The sequence below is a fragment of the Cornus florida genome, unplaced genomic scaffold (assembly GCF_030987335.1).
Source record: "Cornus florida cultivar Cherokee Brave unplaced genomic scaffold, ASM3098733v1 CherokeeBrave_3.0.0_Hap2_Chr01, whole genome shotgun sequence".
NCBI classification, from domain to species: domain Eukaryota; kingdom Viridiplantae; phylum Streptophyta; class Magnoliopsida; order Cornales; family Cornaceae; genus Cornus; species Cornus florida.
In genome coordinates this window covers 63,227,181-63,247,082 of record NW_026775571.1, presented here as the reverse complement: position 1 = coordinate 63,247,082, position 19,902 = coordinate 63,227,181, and positions in this window count along the sequence as shown.

Genomic DNA, 19,902 nt, shown 5'->3' with positions numbered 1-19,902 from the left:
TACAACTATGAAAACATCCGACAATTCATCCACCTTCTTCAACGCATTCCACTCAGTAGTGAATAGAGCAGAAAGACTACCAATAGGTCGGCGACTGAGTACATCTGCCACCACATTCGCTTTTCCTGGATGGTACTGTATAGAAAAATGATAGTCTTTTACAAACTCCAACCACCTGCGCTGTCTCATATTCAGCTCCCGCTGAGTGAACAAGTTCTGCAGACTCTTGTGATCACTAAATAACCTGAAGGACTCACCCAACAGATAATGCCTCCAAATACGCAAAGCAAAAACCACAGCTGCCAACTCCAAATCATGCGTTGGATAATTAAGCTCATGAGGCTTAAACTTCCGAGATCCATAAGAAATCGGTCGCTCCTCTTGCATCAAAACACATCCAAAACCCTGCAACGAAGCACCCGTGTAAACAAGATACTCTATCCTGCTCTGTAGAGTAGCCAGAACTGGTGCAGAAGTCAACTTCCTTTTCAGCTCATCAAAAGCTCACTGATAGTGTTCATCCCATACGAACTGTATACCCTTCTTGGTCAGATGAGTGAGTGGTCCTGCTATCTTGGAGAACCCCTGGATGAACCAATGATAATATCCTGCCAAATCAAGAAAACTCCGAATCTCAGTAGGTGAAGTAGGCTGTCCCCACTCTACCACAGCTGAAACCTTGGCTGGATCAACCGTTATCCCCCTTTCTGACACCACGTGACCCAGAAACTTCACTTCCCGTTGCCAAAATTCACACTTCTCGAACTTGGCATATAACTGGTGCTTACGAAGCGTCTGCAAGACTATACGAAGATGTCTAGCATGGTCGTCCTCAGACATAGAATAGATCAAGATATCATCAATAAAGATAATGACAAACTGATCCAAATAGGCCCGAAAGACTCTGTTCATTAAGTCCATGAACACTGCAGGTGCATTAGTCGTCCCAAACGGCATAACACGGAACTTATAAGAACCATATCTCGTGAGAAACGCTGTCTTAGGAACATCCTACTCCCTAACCCTCAATTGATGATACCCAGAACACAAATCAATCTTGGAGAAGTATGTGGCTCCCCGTAACTGATCAAACAAATCATCGATCCTGGGTAGAGGGTACTTGTTACGAATAGTAACCTTGTTCAACTCCCTGTGATCTATACATAGGCGAAGCGAACCATCCTTCTTCTTCACAAAGAGAACCGGTGCTCCCCAAGGTGATGTACTCCTACGAATAAAACCCTGCCTGAATAACTGCTAAATCTGATCCCTCAGCTCTCTCATCTCCACTGGTACCATCCTATAAGGTGCCCTAGCAATAGGCGCAGTGCCTGGAGCTAAGTCTATCACAAAATCAATCTCGCGGCTAGGTGGCAACGCCGGAATCTCTTGAAATACATCCAGGAAATCCTGTACAATCAGTATGTTATCCAACGATACAGTAGTCCCCTCCTCCATTTCCTCCTCCACATGGAACAAATAGGTGCTAATGACTCCGCTAGAACATGGCATGGCTACGACGTACATGTCCTGACCAGGTATGGTAAACACAATAGACCTATCAAAACAATTAACTTGGGCATGGTAGTGAGACAACCAATCCATCCCAAGGATCAGATTTCACGCATAAAAGAGGAGCCTACTCTTAAACTAGTTGAGCTGGCTCTGATACCAACTGTGATACCCCCGAATTTTCGGATGCAGGTTGGCCAAGCCTACGCCCGATTACCCAAGAATATCAAACCAATTAGCAATAAACGAACACAGAATACAAATAAGGAAATAGGAATAAATAAAAATTTGTTGAAAAGAAACTAGAATAATAATCCAAATACTGAAACCTCATAATAAAATTAAATTAATAAAGAATTATTCTGATACATCCAAATTCTCTATTTCTAATACAACTTAGGAATCCATCTGGTAGACCCCTAAAAACTCCAACATTGAAATCATTAACTGAAGAACTCCACTGCTAAAACATGAAGAAGCTCCTATGTCGTCGGAAGAATGAGAAGCCGTCTCTGCTCAGCATGAACAATATCTAAGACCTAGAACCATTCGTTACCTGAAAAAATAATAGTGGGTCAGGCCCACGAATAAGTTCTATCCTAACTACAATCCAAACAGAGACCCGATACGCAGATACATCCTAGATGTCTCAACCATATCTATATAGTCCGTAATAGGTAAATATATATCCACACTATAACACTCTCACTGAACTATGCTGAGGGTCTCAACCTGAATAGAATGCAACATGCAATACGCACTTGAGTGGGCATGACTACCTAAGCCTAACAGGGTATACTTCAACCAACATAGCTAGCTACGCATCCTACTGCATATACGCACCCTAGCCGTCGACTATGAGACTCAAACTCAGACTGCGGTACCATAATTTATATATATAAATTCCCATCCAAACCAATGTAGTGCCCCTCAACTGTTCGTTGCAATGACACAACACAAAATTAGGATTTAAATGTTTTAATTAAATCCCTATCCCAATTATATATATAAGTTCCCTCCAAGTACAATGTGGTACCGGTCAACAGTTTATTGCTCAAGACACAACATGTAATCAAGATTTAAACGTTTTACTTAAAACCCTATCCTTCCTGATACAGAACTATAAACAATCATCCAGTATGCCGTTCAACTGTTTTAATAGACAGGACATGAAACCATGTAGGACTTAACTATTTTAGTTAATCCATTACATATGTATGAATGGGTAGGAATTAGCGTTGTGACCTAATCCATCCCTCCGTATAACACCGTCCCATACCGGTGCATATATGCAAAAGATCCGTAAATGATGCAACATTATAAGCAATACATCGAATAAAGTCCACAGTATTCATATAGTTGATAAACACAGAATTTAAACAAGTCATCAACTACAAATCCAGAATCCATCCATGTAATTAAACGAGACAAAATTTACTAATTCGTCAAGTTAAATTCCAGCATCCATCCAAGTAATTGACAGAAAATATATATTTAATTCTTCAATTAATTCCAGGCCAACATCCAATTAGATTGACAGAACCTAAGTACTAGTTCAGCAATTTAAGTCCAAACCCTAATCCAAGTAATTGCAGTGAAATGCTTAATGTTACCGCAATTAAGATTACAAGCTTAAATCCATGCATTCCAGAAAAGTATTTAGTATTTCAACGATTAACATCCAGGATATGCCTAGATCAAACTTGTTAATTAAATGATCCTAGCATGCCACCCCAACAAGATTTATAAATATATACATATTCTGTTAAATTGCTAAAACAAATTTAGACAATTAAACCCCCTTCATCCGTTAGCAGCCTACACCGTTGTATACTTTTCTTCGGTTAAATCCATGAGCACAAGGACACTAATTATGCATATTAGGCTCTAAAACAACCCATTATAATGTTTGGAGTCTACACTACAATCCGTTAAATTTTTAAAACAAGATTTAGCAAATTAGTCCTTCCTATCCGTTTGCAGCGTGCAAAGTTGCTTATTTTTACACTGTTTATTCTAATTGCTCTATAAACCAAATTTCCTAATTAAAGAGTTTAAAGCCCCTTGAAATTACTCTTAAAATTTTTATTTCAGTTCTTGCGACAATTTAAGGTTCCAAACAGTGCCCAAACCATCAGATTTCACGCATAAAAAGGGAGCCTGCTCTTAAACTAGTTGAGCAGGCTCCCAAAAAAAAGACACTGTCAGGCTACCACATTGGCGAGTTACGGGCGCATAGTTCCACATCGCCTGGGTAGATGAAAAGTGAAGTACTTATATGTAAGTATGTCATCTCCAATTGGTATAAGACCTTTTGAGGTGAAACCCAAGAGCAAAACCGTACGGGCTTAGGCCCAAAGCGGATAATATCATACCATGTGGTGGAGTGGGTCATTACAAATGGTATTAGAGCCTGACCAAGGTGGAAGTGTGCCAACGAGGACGTCGGGCCTCCAAGGGGGGTGGATTGTGATGACCTTGTGAGCGAGTGTGCCGTGGGCGGGTGCGAGAGACACTGTCTGGCTACCACACTGGCGAGCTACGAGTGTACAGTCCCACATCGCTTAGGTAGAGAAAAGGTGAAGTGCTTATATGTAAGTGTGTCACCTCTAATTGGTATGAGGCCTTTTGGGGTAAAGCCCAAGAGCAAATCCGTGCTGGTTCAGGCTCAAAGCGGATTATATCATACCATGTAGTGGAACGGGCCGTTACAAATGGTATCAGAGCCTAACCCAGCCGGAAGTGTGCCGACGGGGACGTCGAGCCTCCAAAGGGGGTGGATTGTGATGACCTTGTGGGCAGGTGTGCTGTGGGCTGGTGCGAGAGACACTGTCAAACTACCACACTGGCGAGCTACGGGTGCACAGTCCCACATCGCCTGGGTAGAGGAAAGGTGAAGTGCTTATATGTAAGTGTGTCACCTCCAATTGGTATGAGGCCTTTTGGGGTGAAGCTCAAGAGCAAAACCGTGTAGGCTCAGGCCCAAAGCGGACAATATCATACCATGTGGTGGAGTGGGTCGTTACAATGTGTACCTTTGACCTAGTAATCAAGAATGACAACTTCCCCACTCTTATAATATCTCCTAGTTTGTAGGAGTCACTCCAAGAATAAGGCAACCATTTGCCTTATTTAAGTGAGGCTGTTGCTAAAATTAGCAAAGTGGGCTGAAAACATGATGCATTTGCCAGAGAAAAATGAGAAAAACGTGGGACACGTGTCAGCCAAAGCGGTAAGCAATTACATGCAATTGGAAAGACATGAATTTCCAAGTGGACACGTGACAAGCAGAGAATGAGGCAGTTACATGCAGTTGGAAAGACATGACTTTCCAAGTGGACACATGGCAGGCTTACCTATAAATTAGGGGCAGTTAGGAGATCGTGGCCCATTCCATTTGGCAGTTCCAGAACGTGGCTAGAAAATTTTAATTGGAACTGAACCCCCAAAACCACTCCTTCAAAATTGAAATTCATGGGACATCATGTTCTTACACGTGTCAACATTATGAGAAGAATAAGGAAGACATAGGACACGTGGCAAGATCCAGACCTTCCAGGTGGAAGTTCTCAACTGCTGCTACAATTGCTGCTGGAACTGTCGACTTTCCATCTGGGCAGTTCCAGAACGTGGGAGAAGGTTTGCAATCATGCATTCAACTGCCAAAGACCACTATATAGCAGTTGTAGATCATGGGAGAACATGGGTTTACACTTGGCAACATTTAGAGAAGGCTGAAGGATCATGGGACACGTGGCAGTCCGAAGTCAGTCCACGTGGAAGCTGCTGAAGTTGCCACACCAAGTTACTGCATGCATGGAGAATTCTATAAATAGAACATTTAGGCTTCACTTGCAAACTCTGTTCAAATCACACAGCAAAATAATACTTTCAATTCCTTACATTCATGTATCTTTACATTCATGTAATGCAATTTCATTATATTTAATTCAAGTCCTGCACTTATCTTTCTTACTTTCCAAGTCCTGCACTTCAATTTCTTTACTTTGAAGTCCTGCACTTTCAATACCGCTTTCCTTTCCACTAGCCATAGTTCAGTCCGAAAGTCCTTTTTTAAGACAAAAAGAACCCTTGAAGGCGGTAATTCCAGTCCTTCATTCAATCGCCTGATTCCTGCAATTTCCTACTGGATAGTTGTTCGGATACTCACTTTAGAAAAACAGCAGTTCCTGGCACGCCCGACATCCACTCCTGCTTTCCACTCACCTGGAAAGCGGAACTAGCGCTTTTCTGCGAGCCGAACAGGTAGTTTAGGCTTTTTTAAAATGTCCAAGCTCAGGTTCATGCACAGGCTAGAGCTTCATCGACCCAGCTTAGTCAAGTTTAAATGGCACTAGTTGAACTTGGGATAAGCCTGAGTGGTTCAACCATACCAAAGTTGAACCCATCGTTCACCACCCTTGCAAGTGAATTATCATGATGAATCAATGTAAATTATTGTCACAGTTTCTTTTCCATCACTGGGTAGCCCATAGATGGAATCTGTATTAGACAAACAGGAATGCCTTGGTTCTAGTACTCGTAAATGGTGTCTGGCACATAGGCCTGAAAACATGAACTTATAATTACAAAAGCAGAGAGAATTGTTAGAGATTGGCTTTCCGTTTGCACTGATGCTATTTGTCCTTCTGAACAAAAGGAATTTAACTATGAGTTCTGGGAGGTGTGATGTGGGCGGGCACTAGCAAGCTACAAGCTATCATGATCTCACATCGCCTAGGGAAGGGTGACCCATGACAACGAGTTTTAAAGCCGTGATGGCCATGAGCCCATCAGAACCAGCATGCTTACTTCGTTGTAGTACCAGGATGGGTGACCCCACTGTGAAGTTTGTCTCTGGTATGGGAGAGCCAAAAGCGGACAATACTGTCTCTGGATAGGGTGAGGGCTGTTACAAGTTCACTACATGTTCAGTGGATTTGGCTCTATACTTTCCTGCATTAGTGATGTTTTTTTTCCCCTTGTTTTTTATGGCACTTGAAATCCAACCGGCATGACAGTTTTTGAATTCTGCTTGTTGAATGATTAAAATTCTGAGGGCAAAAAATAGTAAGTTTCATGAAAGGTACTTGTGATCTTCAAGCTTATCACCTGTCCACCCTTTATCTCAAATCTGAAATGGACCTATTCAATAGGCTCTGTATTTAGAATAGGTTTGGTAGATATGCAGTTTGTAATTTATCCCAGTGTCTGGATTGTCAGTAGGGAAGATACTCATAATCTGTGTTTCCAGCAGTATTGTCACGGCGTTTTGGTTTTCCTTTACGAGTTTGTAATAAAAAAAAATATATCATTCTTTCACTTGTGCAAATGGAAAATGAGCAACTGAATAGGCATCAAACTACTTTCAAATTATTATTATTTTTTTAATTGTCAATTTGGCCCAGTGGTAAGAAATAACATTTTTTCCTGTTTAGAAGTTGGTAAAGGTTGTGTTTGGTTAGAATTCTGTTTCTACCATTAAATACAGGTAGTTTCAAAGTTATTAGAACTTTCATGACAATGTTCATCCATTTTTCCTGCTTTTGTTCTGTTCAATTTTTTCTTCTTGTTTCCAGTTTTCTTTTTCTCAGTGAGTATGATGATTATTTAGCATTTAATATTTTCTTCTAATTGTACACTTTGGATATGTTCATGTAATAAGCCCAAATAAGATACAAGGAATTGGCGATGGCATCATCCCTGTTGTTTTGGACATCAACATTCTTGATGAGGTTGTTCAAGTAAGCCTCAAAATCTTATTATTGGGCATTCAATTTTTCATGCTATCATTTTCCTTTGAAGTAAAAATATTAAAAGAAAAATGAGAACACATCATAAAAAAATAAAAATAAAAAGTTAAAAGTACAAAGCTCTTCATTCAATTTGCAATGTATTTCACTCTCTCCCCATCTTTAACCAATATTTAAAAGTTGTGATATGGTATTGGTAGTTCCTTTTCCATTTGATTTTCTTGGCAGCCAGGCACGGATACTTTTGAACTGTCTAGACACAAAACTGTCCATAAAACAAGGCAACAAAATGAAGAAAAAGCTTGAAGATTTGCTATGAAAACATTCAAGAACAAGCTTCAAAACATTCAAGCTTTGGAAACTACTAAGCTTCTTGCTTTGGAAGAATGTTCTCTGAATCTCTGGTATGTTCTCAGTTAGTCAAGATATCTTCTAATGCTTTCTCAGCTAGCACCGTTCTGTGTTTGGTGTTTTGAGCAACTTGCATTTATTTAGTGTGTATTTTACAAGTCTGGTAGTGATGGTGATGAGCTCAAATGGTGTATATGATGATAATGCCTAAAGTGATAATGATGAGATTGCTGGTTTTATTTTTATTTTTTTCTTTTCCTGAAAGGGTGTGTGTGGAACCATTGTGTGAGAAATTTTTATAAAGGACGAGTGTGTAATATGGTTATATTCTCATATTTAACCCTTTTCCATGTTTACTGCATCATGGGTATTGAATGAACAAACTCCTATGAAATTGAGGACTCGCTAATTTTCTTGTGTTCCACCCTGAACAGGAATGGGGTAATGGAATTTTACAATGAAATACAAATGTGTTCACAACCAAAAAAGAGAACATAAACACACAAAAAAAACAAAACCCAACCAACTTCAAAAACCTCATTGCAGACACACGCAGCAATAAGAGCAACAACCACCACCGTAATCAAGAAACTTTTGGCTCTATTTTCATTGTATCCCACTGGCATATTACAAGCAAGAACAAGCTTTTCTCTTACCTCGGTTCTTTGCTCAGAATCCCAATACTTCTTCAAACCCTTCTCAAATTGGGGAAAGTGAAATGGATTCTAGTGACCCGCCTTTTTTAGTCGGGTCACTAAAATCCATTTCACTCTCCCCAGTTGAGAAGGGTTTGAAAAAATGTCGGAATTCTCAGCAGGGGATGAGGCAAGAGAAAAGCCTGTTCTTGCTTGTAATATGCTAGTGGGATGCAATGAAAATAGAACCAAAAGTTTCTTAATCAGGATGGTGGTTGTTGGTTACAATATTGTTGCCTTTGTTCAACATAACATTAGCTGCCACCAGTTTTGGTCTTCTCTGTCAATGGTTTACTCTTGGAGGTGGAAGGACCTTTTGGTACACTGTGGATAGAACTCAAAATCTCTCCGGGCAGGTAATTTGAGCTGCAAACAACAGAGAACCAACACCCATTTCAGATTGACAATCAACCAGAAATTATATCATAACGTAATATGCAAACAACGCACCACTACATTCATTGGACAGCTGTCTACCGCCGTTGAATCAGTTGGGCGACAACTTTTTTGTAGCATGTGTTGTGTCAGAACCCGTTCCTTCAGCAGCAAGGAGGGCAGTTTCAGCACTTGAGGCGACAACTTTTTTGTAGCATGTGTTGTGCCAGAACCCGTTCCTTCAGCAGCAAAGAGGGCAGTTTCAGCCCTCAAGTGCTCAAGTTTTCAATTTCGGAAACACCACTGAGAGAGCTCCTCCACGAGGCCATATATGGAGTAGGAACTAATGCTTAATTATTTGGAAGACTTGCTCACAAATAAATCACAAAGGAAAGATAAAAAAAAAAAAAAAAAAAGCGTACAACCAAAATGAGTTATAATTACTTTAGGACTAAGGGGATTGGAAATCTTTTACAGCCAAACATGAATAGTAGGAGTAATAGGGGAACAATTAATCAGGAATAATTTGGAGAAAGATGATAGGTAACCACAAACACTAATAGGAAATTCGTATCTTAATTGTTTTTGTTTCTATGTAACGAACTCTCTTATAGTGAAATATTTGAGGAGATAAAAAGCGCATGTAATAACTGTATTATTGCATGTGATACAATTGTACTACTGGATGCATATCAACGTTGCATGCACAACAGTTGTCTATTAGCGTGTCTATGCAATCACAGTATCTAGAGAGACTATACGCATCCTAATAAAAGCTAATTCAATTCAACATGCACTAATTTTGGGTACATATTTGAATACTTATTTATTAAACCCAACTTCTAGGGCAAACTATCACACATAGTTATACACTTCGTTATTAACACTTAATAGTCGCTTGTAGTAGAGCTTCATGTCAACTCTTGGAGCTTACAAATGAAACTCATGTCTATATAGACATCCTAGATATTTAGTAACTTTCTACCTAATATCTAAATACGTACCAACTATATAAAATTTTCTTACTCTACTAAAATCTTAATACTTCAAAGTTTTAGAATCCTCTCTTCCTCCCTCCACTTATTTACAATTTACATATTTTGAAAACTTTCAAAGTTAATATGTACTATTCATACCATATATGAGAGCAACTCCAATGGTATGTTATATGGGTTGTCATTTTTAAAATATAACTCTCCAATGGTGTGCTATATGAGTTGCCAATTTTTAACTTTGTTAAATTTGGTGCCAAATGTAGTATGACAAATAACTACTGCTATTTCAGAAATAGAACAGAACGACTGCAGAGAGAGAGGGGGGTTCAGATATATATATATATATATATATTAAAAAAGATCATAAAAAATTTCACCAAATAGGATTTAGTTTGCAAAACAAGAATGAGAGACCTTGATTAGTTGATTTTTTTAAAAAAAATTAAAACAAAACCTATATATACAAGTTAGTAGTTGCAGAAAGAGCTTCTGATAGATTTTGTAGTTTGCAATTGGAGAGAGAGAGAGGGCAAGTTCAAAGTCAAGAATAAGAATAAAGACAGAGGTGATTGGGGAGGATGAAATGATTTGCCCTATGTTTTGACAGGATTTGCTTGTTATATAAATGTCAAGTTTATCCATTTATTTTTATATAATTATATTCTTATCTTTTACATATGATTTGATAATTAATTTTTTATTTTTTTTTAATCAGACAAATAAGCTAAATAAAATATAAACACCAAAAAAAAAAAAAAAAAAATTGGTTATTGAAAATTGGTAGTTGGAAAAAAAATGGTTGTTGTGTCAAAAAATAACATTTTGGATAAAGTGCACTATTGGAGCAGAATTGCTAAAATATAGCATTTTTACAGTGTAACTCCTCTCAAAGTATAAATTTGGCATACAAAAATAATATTTTACATTGGAAATGGTTTGAAGTCTTCTTCCTTCAGAAGGCATGCCTCATGCAAATAAACACAACATAGTATTAATTTTGCTGGGTTAGCTCTTATTTGTATTCGCGTACGTTGCAGCAAATATCTATTAGAATTAGTGTTTCTTCAAAGCATTGATCACCTTAAATTTATGTTTCCAAAATTAACGTACTAGCTCTTATACACATCACACATGCATTTGCGCATCATTCACATCATTGTGTGAGCTACATTTCACACAATTATATTTACTTTAATATACTTATAGCCGTTCTCTTTGAAATTAGGGTTCTTATATCGGTTTTTTTCTGTGTTTATGTTCTTATGCTCCTCAAATTTGATATGATTTACCATCGGTCTGTCATGATTTGGATGTATATACAAAACACAAGTTTTCAGATTCTATTGTTTACATATATGCACATTATATTCATGGTGATGAAACTTTATTACTATGTGTAATTACTAATTAATAATACGGAGTACTAATTTTCTTTCTGGTGTGTGTTAATCTATCATTCTAGAAAGATAAAGTTCAATTAATTTTGATTATTAACGCTTAAAAAGGTGTTTTAAACTCTTATTGAATAGATAAAAATGCTCCTTTAAATTATTTTATATCCGTAAAAGGTGACAACCCTTCCATCAGCAAGCAATTGAGCATGTTCATGTATTTTTTTCATATTTCAGTTGCGATCGAAAGAGGATTGATTTCAAGCAAATATATGTCTCACTAGCCAGATTTCAGACTTCACGGTGTTCATTGCGGTCCCTCTTTCTTTCTCTCTTTCTAGAAAATAAAATAAAAATCCCCATTTAAAGTTTATTATATATTTATTTATTATTGTTCCAGGACTCCTAAATTCCCTCTTAATAAGTTTGAAATTGGAATATTGGTGTTTTTAGGTCGGATTAAGTAAAAGGATCTGTCTCTTTCCCGTACAAATTATCTCTATCGATATTGACATTAAGCAAAGGCTCATTGAGTGTCCAATATACTTATTGGAATGGCGGCCTGCCCAGTGATAAAGGACTTCTTGGGGGCAAACTATAAGCTTGGATGTCTTAGGTTCGATTCTCATGAAGTCTGAAGATGCAAGAAATTCATACTCTCTTTCTCTCTCTAGAATTCTTACATTTCAACAAAAAGATCTCCCTCATTCTTTCCATTCCTTCTCCTATTTATAGATATTTACAAGATATTTACAAATATTGACGGATTGCTGGATCTGGGCATGTTCCTCCATAAGTCCTGGTCACCTTTGATGGGCTTATTCTCGTTCGGCCCATATGGCAGTGTCTTTTTATGGGCCGACCCAGCTATACGGACCGGATGTCGTGCTTGCAAGTCAGATCCGGCCCATGTCGTCCTGGGCCTCCTCAACTGCCCCCATAATTGCCCCTTATTTAATAAGGGGGTAATTATTGATGGCGTCTCATCATGACGTTGACGGCTCGAGAAAACCACGTGGGGGAACGGACGGTCAGATCCAGAATCAATGTTCCGGGGCTCGATGAATTTCTCGCCTTCCTGACGCTTCGGCCCTCGGGCCCCCCTCGCCTTTATAAGGCTCTAGAATACCACTTCACGCCTTTTACCGTCTCCATCATCAGTCAAATCTCTCTCTTTTTAGAACAGTGCTAAGCTTTTTCTGGTGAAATCCTTCAAGAGTCATTCTTTCAGCGATCTTGCAGTCCTCAGAGGTTAGTTTTGTTCCTTTTTACTTTCGGCAGGCTTCTTTTTACCCCCTTTTAGATCCTTCAAGCACTTCCACCATGGTTGTAGATCTGGATGTTCTTCGTATGAGACTTAGACTTCCTGACAACATCGAAGTTAGGGTTTGCCCTAAGGACGTTAACATTATGACCGGTGCCGGCCTCCTGCCCGGCGAAGTCTTATTCACGAACCTTCAATTGAATGTCGTTAGGTTCCCTCTGCACCCTTTCTTTAGTTATGTCTTCAATAGATTGGGGATATCCCCCCTGCAGGTAAACCCCAATTTCTTTAGAATCATATCCGTTATGCTCCTGTTGATGCGTGACAGAAATCTAGACCTTGACCTCATAGATCTTCTTCTGTGTTATAAGGTCAGTAAGATCCGTACTAATGAGCCCTTCTACCACCTCTACCCGTTCGAGAAGATGTCCATATGTACGGACACAATAAAATCTGAAAAGGGTTGGAGGGATAGCATCGTGGGCATTAGTGGGGCTTGGTCTTCGCCGGCTGCAGAGGGTTACCCAATCCCGAGCGCCTTTGGTGTCTGTTCTGTTTCCTCCTATAAGAAATTCAAATCTCATAAACATGATTGCCCCTGCGAAACATGCGTTCCCCGTTTTTGTACTTTCTTATGCCGTTCCTTAGGAATACCTTGTGATGACTTGAGCTACAGTGTTTGCAGGGATAGGAGTAATTACTTGAAGAAATACGTTCTGAACGATATTCCTTCCTGCTCAGATCTCCTCACTTCAGACAACCTCTTAGCGCTCTCATCACTCGGCTACAACATGAGCAGGCTTCAGATTCCTTCTTTTGGCAGGAAGAAAAATACTCCCCCAGCCACTCCTGCTGCTGGGGCGACCTCCTCTCCAGCATCAGCCTCTTCCTCAGCCACCATCTCTGACACTATCCCGAGCACAGTGGCTATTAACTCCGTTGTCAGCACCCCTGCTGCCAACCCGAGCGCGTCTCCCCAAACTACCACAGCTCCTGCTGCCGCGGGGCGCGTTCGGGACAAAGAACGAGGCAAAAGGCCTCATCCTGACAGTGGAGTCGATCCTGAGGAGGAACCTCTCATAAGAAGGACCCGGGTCTCCGGGCCGGGTGCTCTCTTGCATCGCCCGATCAAAGCTCCTGCTCCCTCCGAGCCTATTGCAGCTGGTGCCTCTGCTTCTGCTTCCGGCCCGCCTTCTATCCCCACCTTACAGCCATGGGCCCCTCGGTACACCCGAACGGATGGGACGTTCGTGAAACCGAACGAGACCATGCTGAAGGATGGCCAGACCGCCATGGCGTACTATAGGAGCATGTGGACTCCGAAAGACCTTGAGGCGGCAAAGGGCCTATCCCAGAAGGATGTGTTCAGCCGCTTTTCCCAATCTGCTATGGAGGTGACTTTTATTTTCCAACTCATGAATTCTCTCATATTATTTGGTCTTGCCTTCGCCCGATCTGACTATTGGCTTAACCGTTATTAATGTACATCTATGCAGACATTGTTCGGAATGATGGCTATGCAGAAGCAGGTGGAGATGGGGAACGCCAGGGCTCGTAAGTTTTCTGATAGCCTGAAGGTGGCTAATAAAGAAAACGACCTTCTCGCCATCAAGAATACCGAGGTACTGGCTCGGCTTGAAAAAACTGAACAAGAGAGAGATGTCCTGAAGAAGGAGAATGACTCTCTTCAGGATGAGAAGGATGCCCTCCAGCTTGAAAAGAGCGTCTGGCAGACTGAGCGTGATTCAATCAGAGACGAAAAGGCAGAGCTCCAGCGCCTTCTGGCTGATGAACAGTCTGCTCGGATGGCTTTTGAGAAGAGAGCTCTGGACGAGCGTACCGCTCTGATCGATGCGATCAGCAGAGTGAGCGGTGGGATGCTGGCTCTTCACGCTCGGTTCTCAAGGGTCGGTGCTCTTAGATATGCTCAAGGATTCCGAGAAGGTTTCGCCGACCGAGTTCCGGATGAGGGACAGACCAGCTCCACTCCAGATGAGGTCGACAAGGATTTAGGGATCGAACCTCTGGGGGTCTATGTCGACCCAGAACCCACCGAAGCGGAGCGCATATTCGATGAGTGCCAGGACATTGCTTCCTCAAGGATCATTACAGCTCCTCCTACCGCTCTGCCTCTGACCGCTCCTCAATCGTCAACTGTGGTACCTTCCATAGCCACTGCTGACGGTGAGCCCCAGCCGAACGATTCAGTCATTCATCTTGATTCCCCACCTCGTGAAGGTGAGACGGCTGATGGGACCGAGGAGGCGGGTCGGCACAACCAGGATGCTGTTGGTACTGAGGCATCTAGCTAGGGCTCCTCCGGACTCTTCGATTCCATACCTTTTTGTAACGATGGACATCTCACTTTTTGTAAACTCAATGCTTAATATCAATGAAATGACAGAACTCTTTTTCCCTTTGTGTTGTGCTCTGTTCAACCTATTTTCAATACATATATACCTTTTCTCTCTTTTCTTTTATATTAGCTTTGCCGTGTGTTTGTTTATGGCAAGTGCCTGGCGCTCGGCTAGAATGCCACTTGCCACTTGGCTTTAAATTTTTAGCAAGTGTCTGGCGTTCGGCTTATGGTGCCAGCTGCCACTTATCTTGCTTAAGTGCCTGGCGCTCGGCTAGAATGCCACTTGCCACTTGGCTTTAAATTTTTAGCAAGTGTCTGGCGTTCGGCTTATGGTGCCAGCTGCCACTTATCTTGCTTAAGTGCCTGGCGCTCGGCTAGAATGCCACTTGCCACTTGGCTTTAAATTTTTAGCAAGTGTCTAGCGTTCGGCTTATGGTGCCAGCTGCCACTTATCTTGCTTAAGTGCCTGGCGCTCGGCTAGAATGCCACTTGCCACTTGGCTTTTCATTTTTTAGTAGGCCGTTGGAAAAGAAAGTTATTTTTTGTAAACTTCAGTAACTTGCACATTCATACGTATTTGATTGACAACAAACAACATCCAATTAAAGCCGAAACTTAGCTTTTATTGGTAGTACCTCTTCAGAGACGTGGCGTTCCAGGGCTTGCTGACCAACCTTCCCGCCATGGTTTCCAACGTATATGCTCCCTTGCCTATGACTTCTGCAATTCCGTATGGGCCTTCCCAGGGTGGCATCATTTTTTTGACCATCCCCACCTTTCTTTTCAGAACCAGATCGCCAGGGGCAAAATCCCTGTGTTTTACTCTTTTGTTGTGACTATTCGCCAATACTTGCTGATACAATGCTAACCTTATAGCCGCTGTGTCCCTCCTTTCGTCTATCATATCGAGGTTCAATCTTAACATCTTGTCGTTTTGATCTCGACTCCATGCTAAGCTTCTGATAGTGGGGACCAAATGCTCAACCGGTATAACTGCCTCGGTACTATATGCCATTGCAAACGGGCTCTCCCCAGTCGGCCGCCTTGGGGTGGTTCTGTAAGCCCATAGAACGTTCGGGAGCTCATCCAACCACTTCCCTTTATGGTCTTCCAGCTTCTTCTTAATGCAGGCGAAAATGGTTCTGTTTGTGATTTCTGCTTGTCCGTTGGCCTGAGGATGACTTACTGCAGCCAACTTCTGGTTGATTCCATACTCCTCCAGCAGCTCTCTTACTTGCTTGCTGTCGAGGTTTGTGCCATTGTCCATGACTATTGATCTTGGAACGCCGAAACGGCAGATAATATTGTTCCAAATAAATCGTCTCACATGAGTCTGAGTCACGCTAGGATATGGTTCTGCTTCTACCCATTTAGTGAAGTAATCCGTGGCTAGTAACACATACTTGTTCTGAGCTCTTGCAGTTGGCAGAGGACCGACCACATCCATCCCCCATTGCGCGAAAGGCCATGGCAAGGCCATTACGTGCAATTCCTCAGGTGGTTGGTGGATCAATGGTCCATACCGTTGGCATTTATCGCACCTTCGAGAGAACTCCTCCGCATCTCTTGACATGTTTGGCCAGAAATACCCTTGTGTCATTGCTTTATGCGCTAACGATCGCCCCCCAGAATGATTGCCACACACACCCTCACGAATAGCTCGCAATACCTGCTGCGACTCCGCGGGGGTGACACACTTCAAGTATGGGCCAGAGTAGGACCTTCTGTACAGCTGGTTACGCACGATGGCGTACTTTGCAGCACTCTTTTTGAGTCTCCTAGCTTCATCCCTCTGCATAGGCAAAACGCCATCTCGAATATAAGTAATGATGGGGTCAATCCAACTCGGTTCATACGGTATGACGTTGACTTGCCAAGGGTCAGAGTCCAAGGGTTCTTCGAAAATAGATGGCTGGGTCAGTATTCCTACTGGAATCACCCTCGCCAATGTTTCACCGGAACTCGAAGCACTACATGCTAACCGGTCCGCATCTGCATTCTGTTCCCTCGGTAACTGTATGAATTCAATCTTTGCAAAGTCCTTGGCTTTATGCAGAACGGCAGAACGATATGCCCCCATCGTGTCATCCTTGGTCGTGTACTCACCATTTACCTGCCGAACAATCAACTGCGAGTCACTATACACAGTCAAACTTTTGATCTGTAGCTCTCTGGCCAACTTTAACCCATTTAGCAACGCCTCGTATTCCGCTTCATTATTGGTGGCCCGGAACTCAAGTCTGAGTGCTTGACTCAAGGAAGTACCCTCTGGGGTTTGCAGTTTGATCCCAATTCCAGCCCCCATCTGGTTAGAGGAGCCATCCACAAAAAGTTTCCAAGAGCCGCATCTAAGGTCTTCTTCCGTATCCTCGGAATCACATTATAGCAGGAAATCGGCCACCGCTTCCCCTTTGACAGCTGTTCTCGGCTCATACGTTATGTCAAATGAACTCAACTCTATGGCCCACTTTGTCATTCTGCCCGAGAGCTCTGGCTTGTGCATAAGCGTTCTGATTGGAAAAGTTGTTAGAACAGCTATGGGGTGGGATTCGAAATAATGCCTCAACTTTCTTTTTGCATTTACAAGTGCAAGTATCACCCGTTCGGCCTTTGAGTATCTTTGTTCTGCCTCTGTCATTGTTTTGCTTACATAAAATACCGGGTATTGCACCCCTTCCTTGTAACGAACCAGAACGGCACTTGTCGCGACACCAGATACTCCAAGATATAGAAATAACTTTTCTTCCGGATCTGGGGCTGACAGGACTGGTGGATTCTGCATATATTCCTTCAAATGAGTCAATGCTTGTCGTTGCTCATCCCCCCAGACCTGCCTTCCATGGCTCCGAATCGTGTCAAAGAACGGCTTGCAATGATCTGACAATTTTGAAATAAATCGACTTAATGCAGCTATTCGTCCTGTGAGGGCTTGCACCTCTCTGATCGTCTTTGGCTCGGCATTCTTAATCAAAGCCTCTGCTTGAGCGGGGCTAACTTCGATGCCTTTGCGGTTGACCACGTGTCCCAGAAACTGTCCGGAACTCACACCGAACGAGCACTTGGTTGGATTGAGCCTCATCCCATATCGCTTCAGTACATCAAATACATCTTGCAGATGCTTCAGATGATCATCCTTCTTCCTACTCTTTACCACCATATCATCAATATAGGCTTCCACAATCTTTCCCATTTGATTCTTAAAAATTTTCCTAACAAGTCTTTGATAAGTTGCTCCCGTATTCTTTAGTCCGAAAGGCATAACTTTGTAGCAGTATGTTCCTCGCTCGGTGACAAAAGAAGTTTTTTCTTCATCTGCGGGGTCCATAGGGATCTGATTATAACCTGAATAAGCGTCCAGAAAGGTTAAACGCTCATACCCGGTGGTGGCATCCACCATTTGATCAATCTTAGGCAGCGGGAAGCTGTCCTTCGGACAGGCTTTGTTCAAATTGGTGAAATCAATGCATACTCGCCATTTCCCATTCTTCTTCTGCACGACAATGACGTTGGACAACCAATCAGGGTAGTGCACTTCTCTGATAAATCCCGCATCAAGCAGCCTATCGACTTCTTCCGCTATGATTTGATTACGTTCTGGAGCAAATCTTCGCTGCTTCTGTTTCATTGGTTTGAAATTGGGATTGACATTCAGGGAATGACAGGATACGGAGGGACTAATTCCAGGCATGTCTAGGTGACTCCATGCAAATACGTCGGCATTGTGGGACAAGAAATCCACTAGCTCTTGCTGCTCTTCTCTGGTCAGTCTTATACCTACTCTGGTAGTTCGTTCTGGCCTGGACTGATCGATCTGCACATCCAGAAGGGGCTCTTCGGTCAAGTCGACTGACTCCTCCACCCTGTTCTGCTGGGGCGGAGGTTCCTGTAATTGCTATCTGGGGCTTGCCGAACGGACGGGCGACTTCCCTTTCCCAGCATACTTTAGTGTGACGGAATAACACTCTTTGGCTGCAACCTGATCCCCCCGAATGTCTATCACTTTATCTCCATCGGGTCCGAGGCACCTCATGACCTGATGCAGAGTTGAGGCTACACCTTGGACTCTGTGAATCCATCCTCTTCCCATCAGGAGATTATACGAGGGGTGAATTTCTACAACCACAAAAGTTTCCATAAGAGCTCGTTCTGCAGCTTGAACTTCTACTTCCACCATCCCGACGGGCTCCACCCTCTTCCCATCGAACCCTAACAAGGGATTTCCAGTGGGCTTGAGCCTCTCTGGTTTAATCTCGAGCCTATCAAATGTGTCCCTCGGCATGACATTCGCACTGCTCCCAGGATCGATCAGAACTCTGCGCACCAAGCAGTCCGCCACTGTCAAACTGACTACCAACGGGTCTTCATGGGGCAGTTGAACACGCTGTAGGTCTGTCCAGTCGAACTTTATCTGCATCGACGGGCTCTGCTGGTGTAGAGTATTCACACTGCTGACCCTTTTCTTCATCTACGCCTGCCGCAGGCGCGCCCGGAGTAGCTCATCTGACTCTTCACTAGGCTCGGGTCGACCATGGATAGCATTGATTATACGAACTGGTTGTGAATTATGGGAGCTTTGTTTATGACTCCTTTTTATTTGTTCCACCGGTCGATTCTGCTCTATCGCCGAGCCTTGAACATAACTCGCGAACTCCCCTCTAGCTATCAACATCTCCACTTGCCTCCTCAGGTTCCTGCATTCGTTAGTCTGATGACCGAAATCGGAATGGAAAGCACAATGTTTAGTCTGATCCCTCTGTTCAAGGGGTTGCCTAATTGGCAGTGGTGGATGAAACTTATCTTTATTCTCCTGATACAGCCTCGCCAGAGTGACCTTCAGCGAGTAATCAGCTCTTCCTCCCTGGACCTTTTTTCTGCCTTCCAAGAGGTCTGACGTTGCGGCTGAGCCTACTTCTGCCTGATCTTTGCCTTGGACTTTTCCTCGGTCGACACGAGCGACGCTGTCCGAGCATTAGCTGCCTCCTCTTCTTCTAGGCCCACAAAGCCATCGGCTCTTTCATTGAGTTCATCCATAGTAGTCGGCGTGTTCACTGCCAGACTGGTGTGAAACGGAGTTCCACGTGTCATGGCTAACTTGAAGGCTTGAACTGCTGTAGAAGGGTGGCATTCGATCACCATACTCTTAGTGAGATTAAACCTGGTAAGAAAAGCCTGGAGACGTTCATCTTTGTGCTGCCTCATCGTGAATA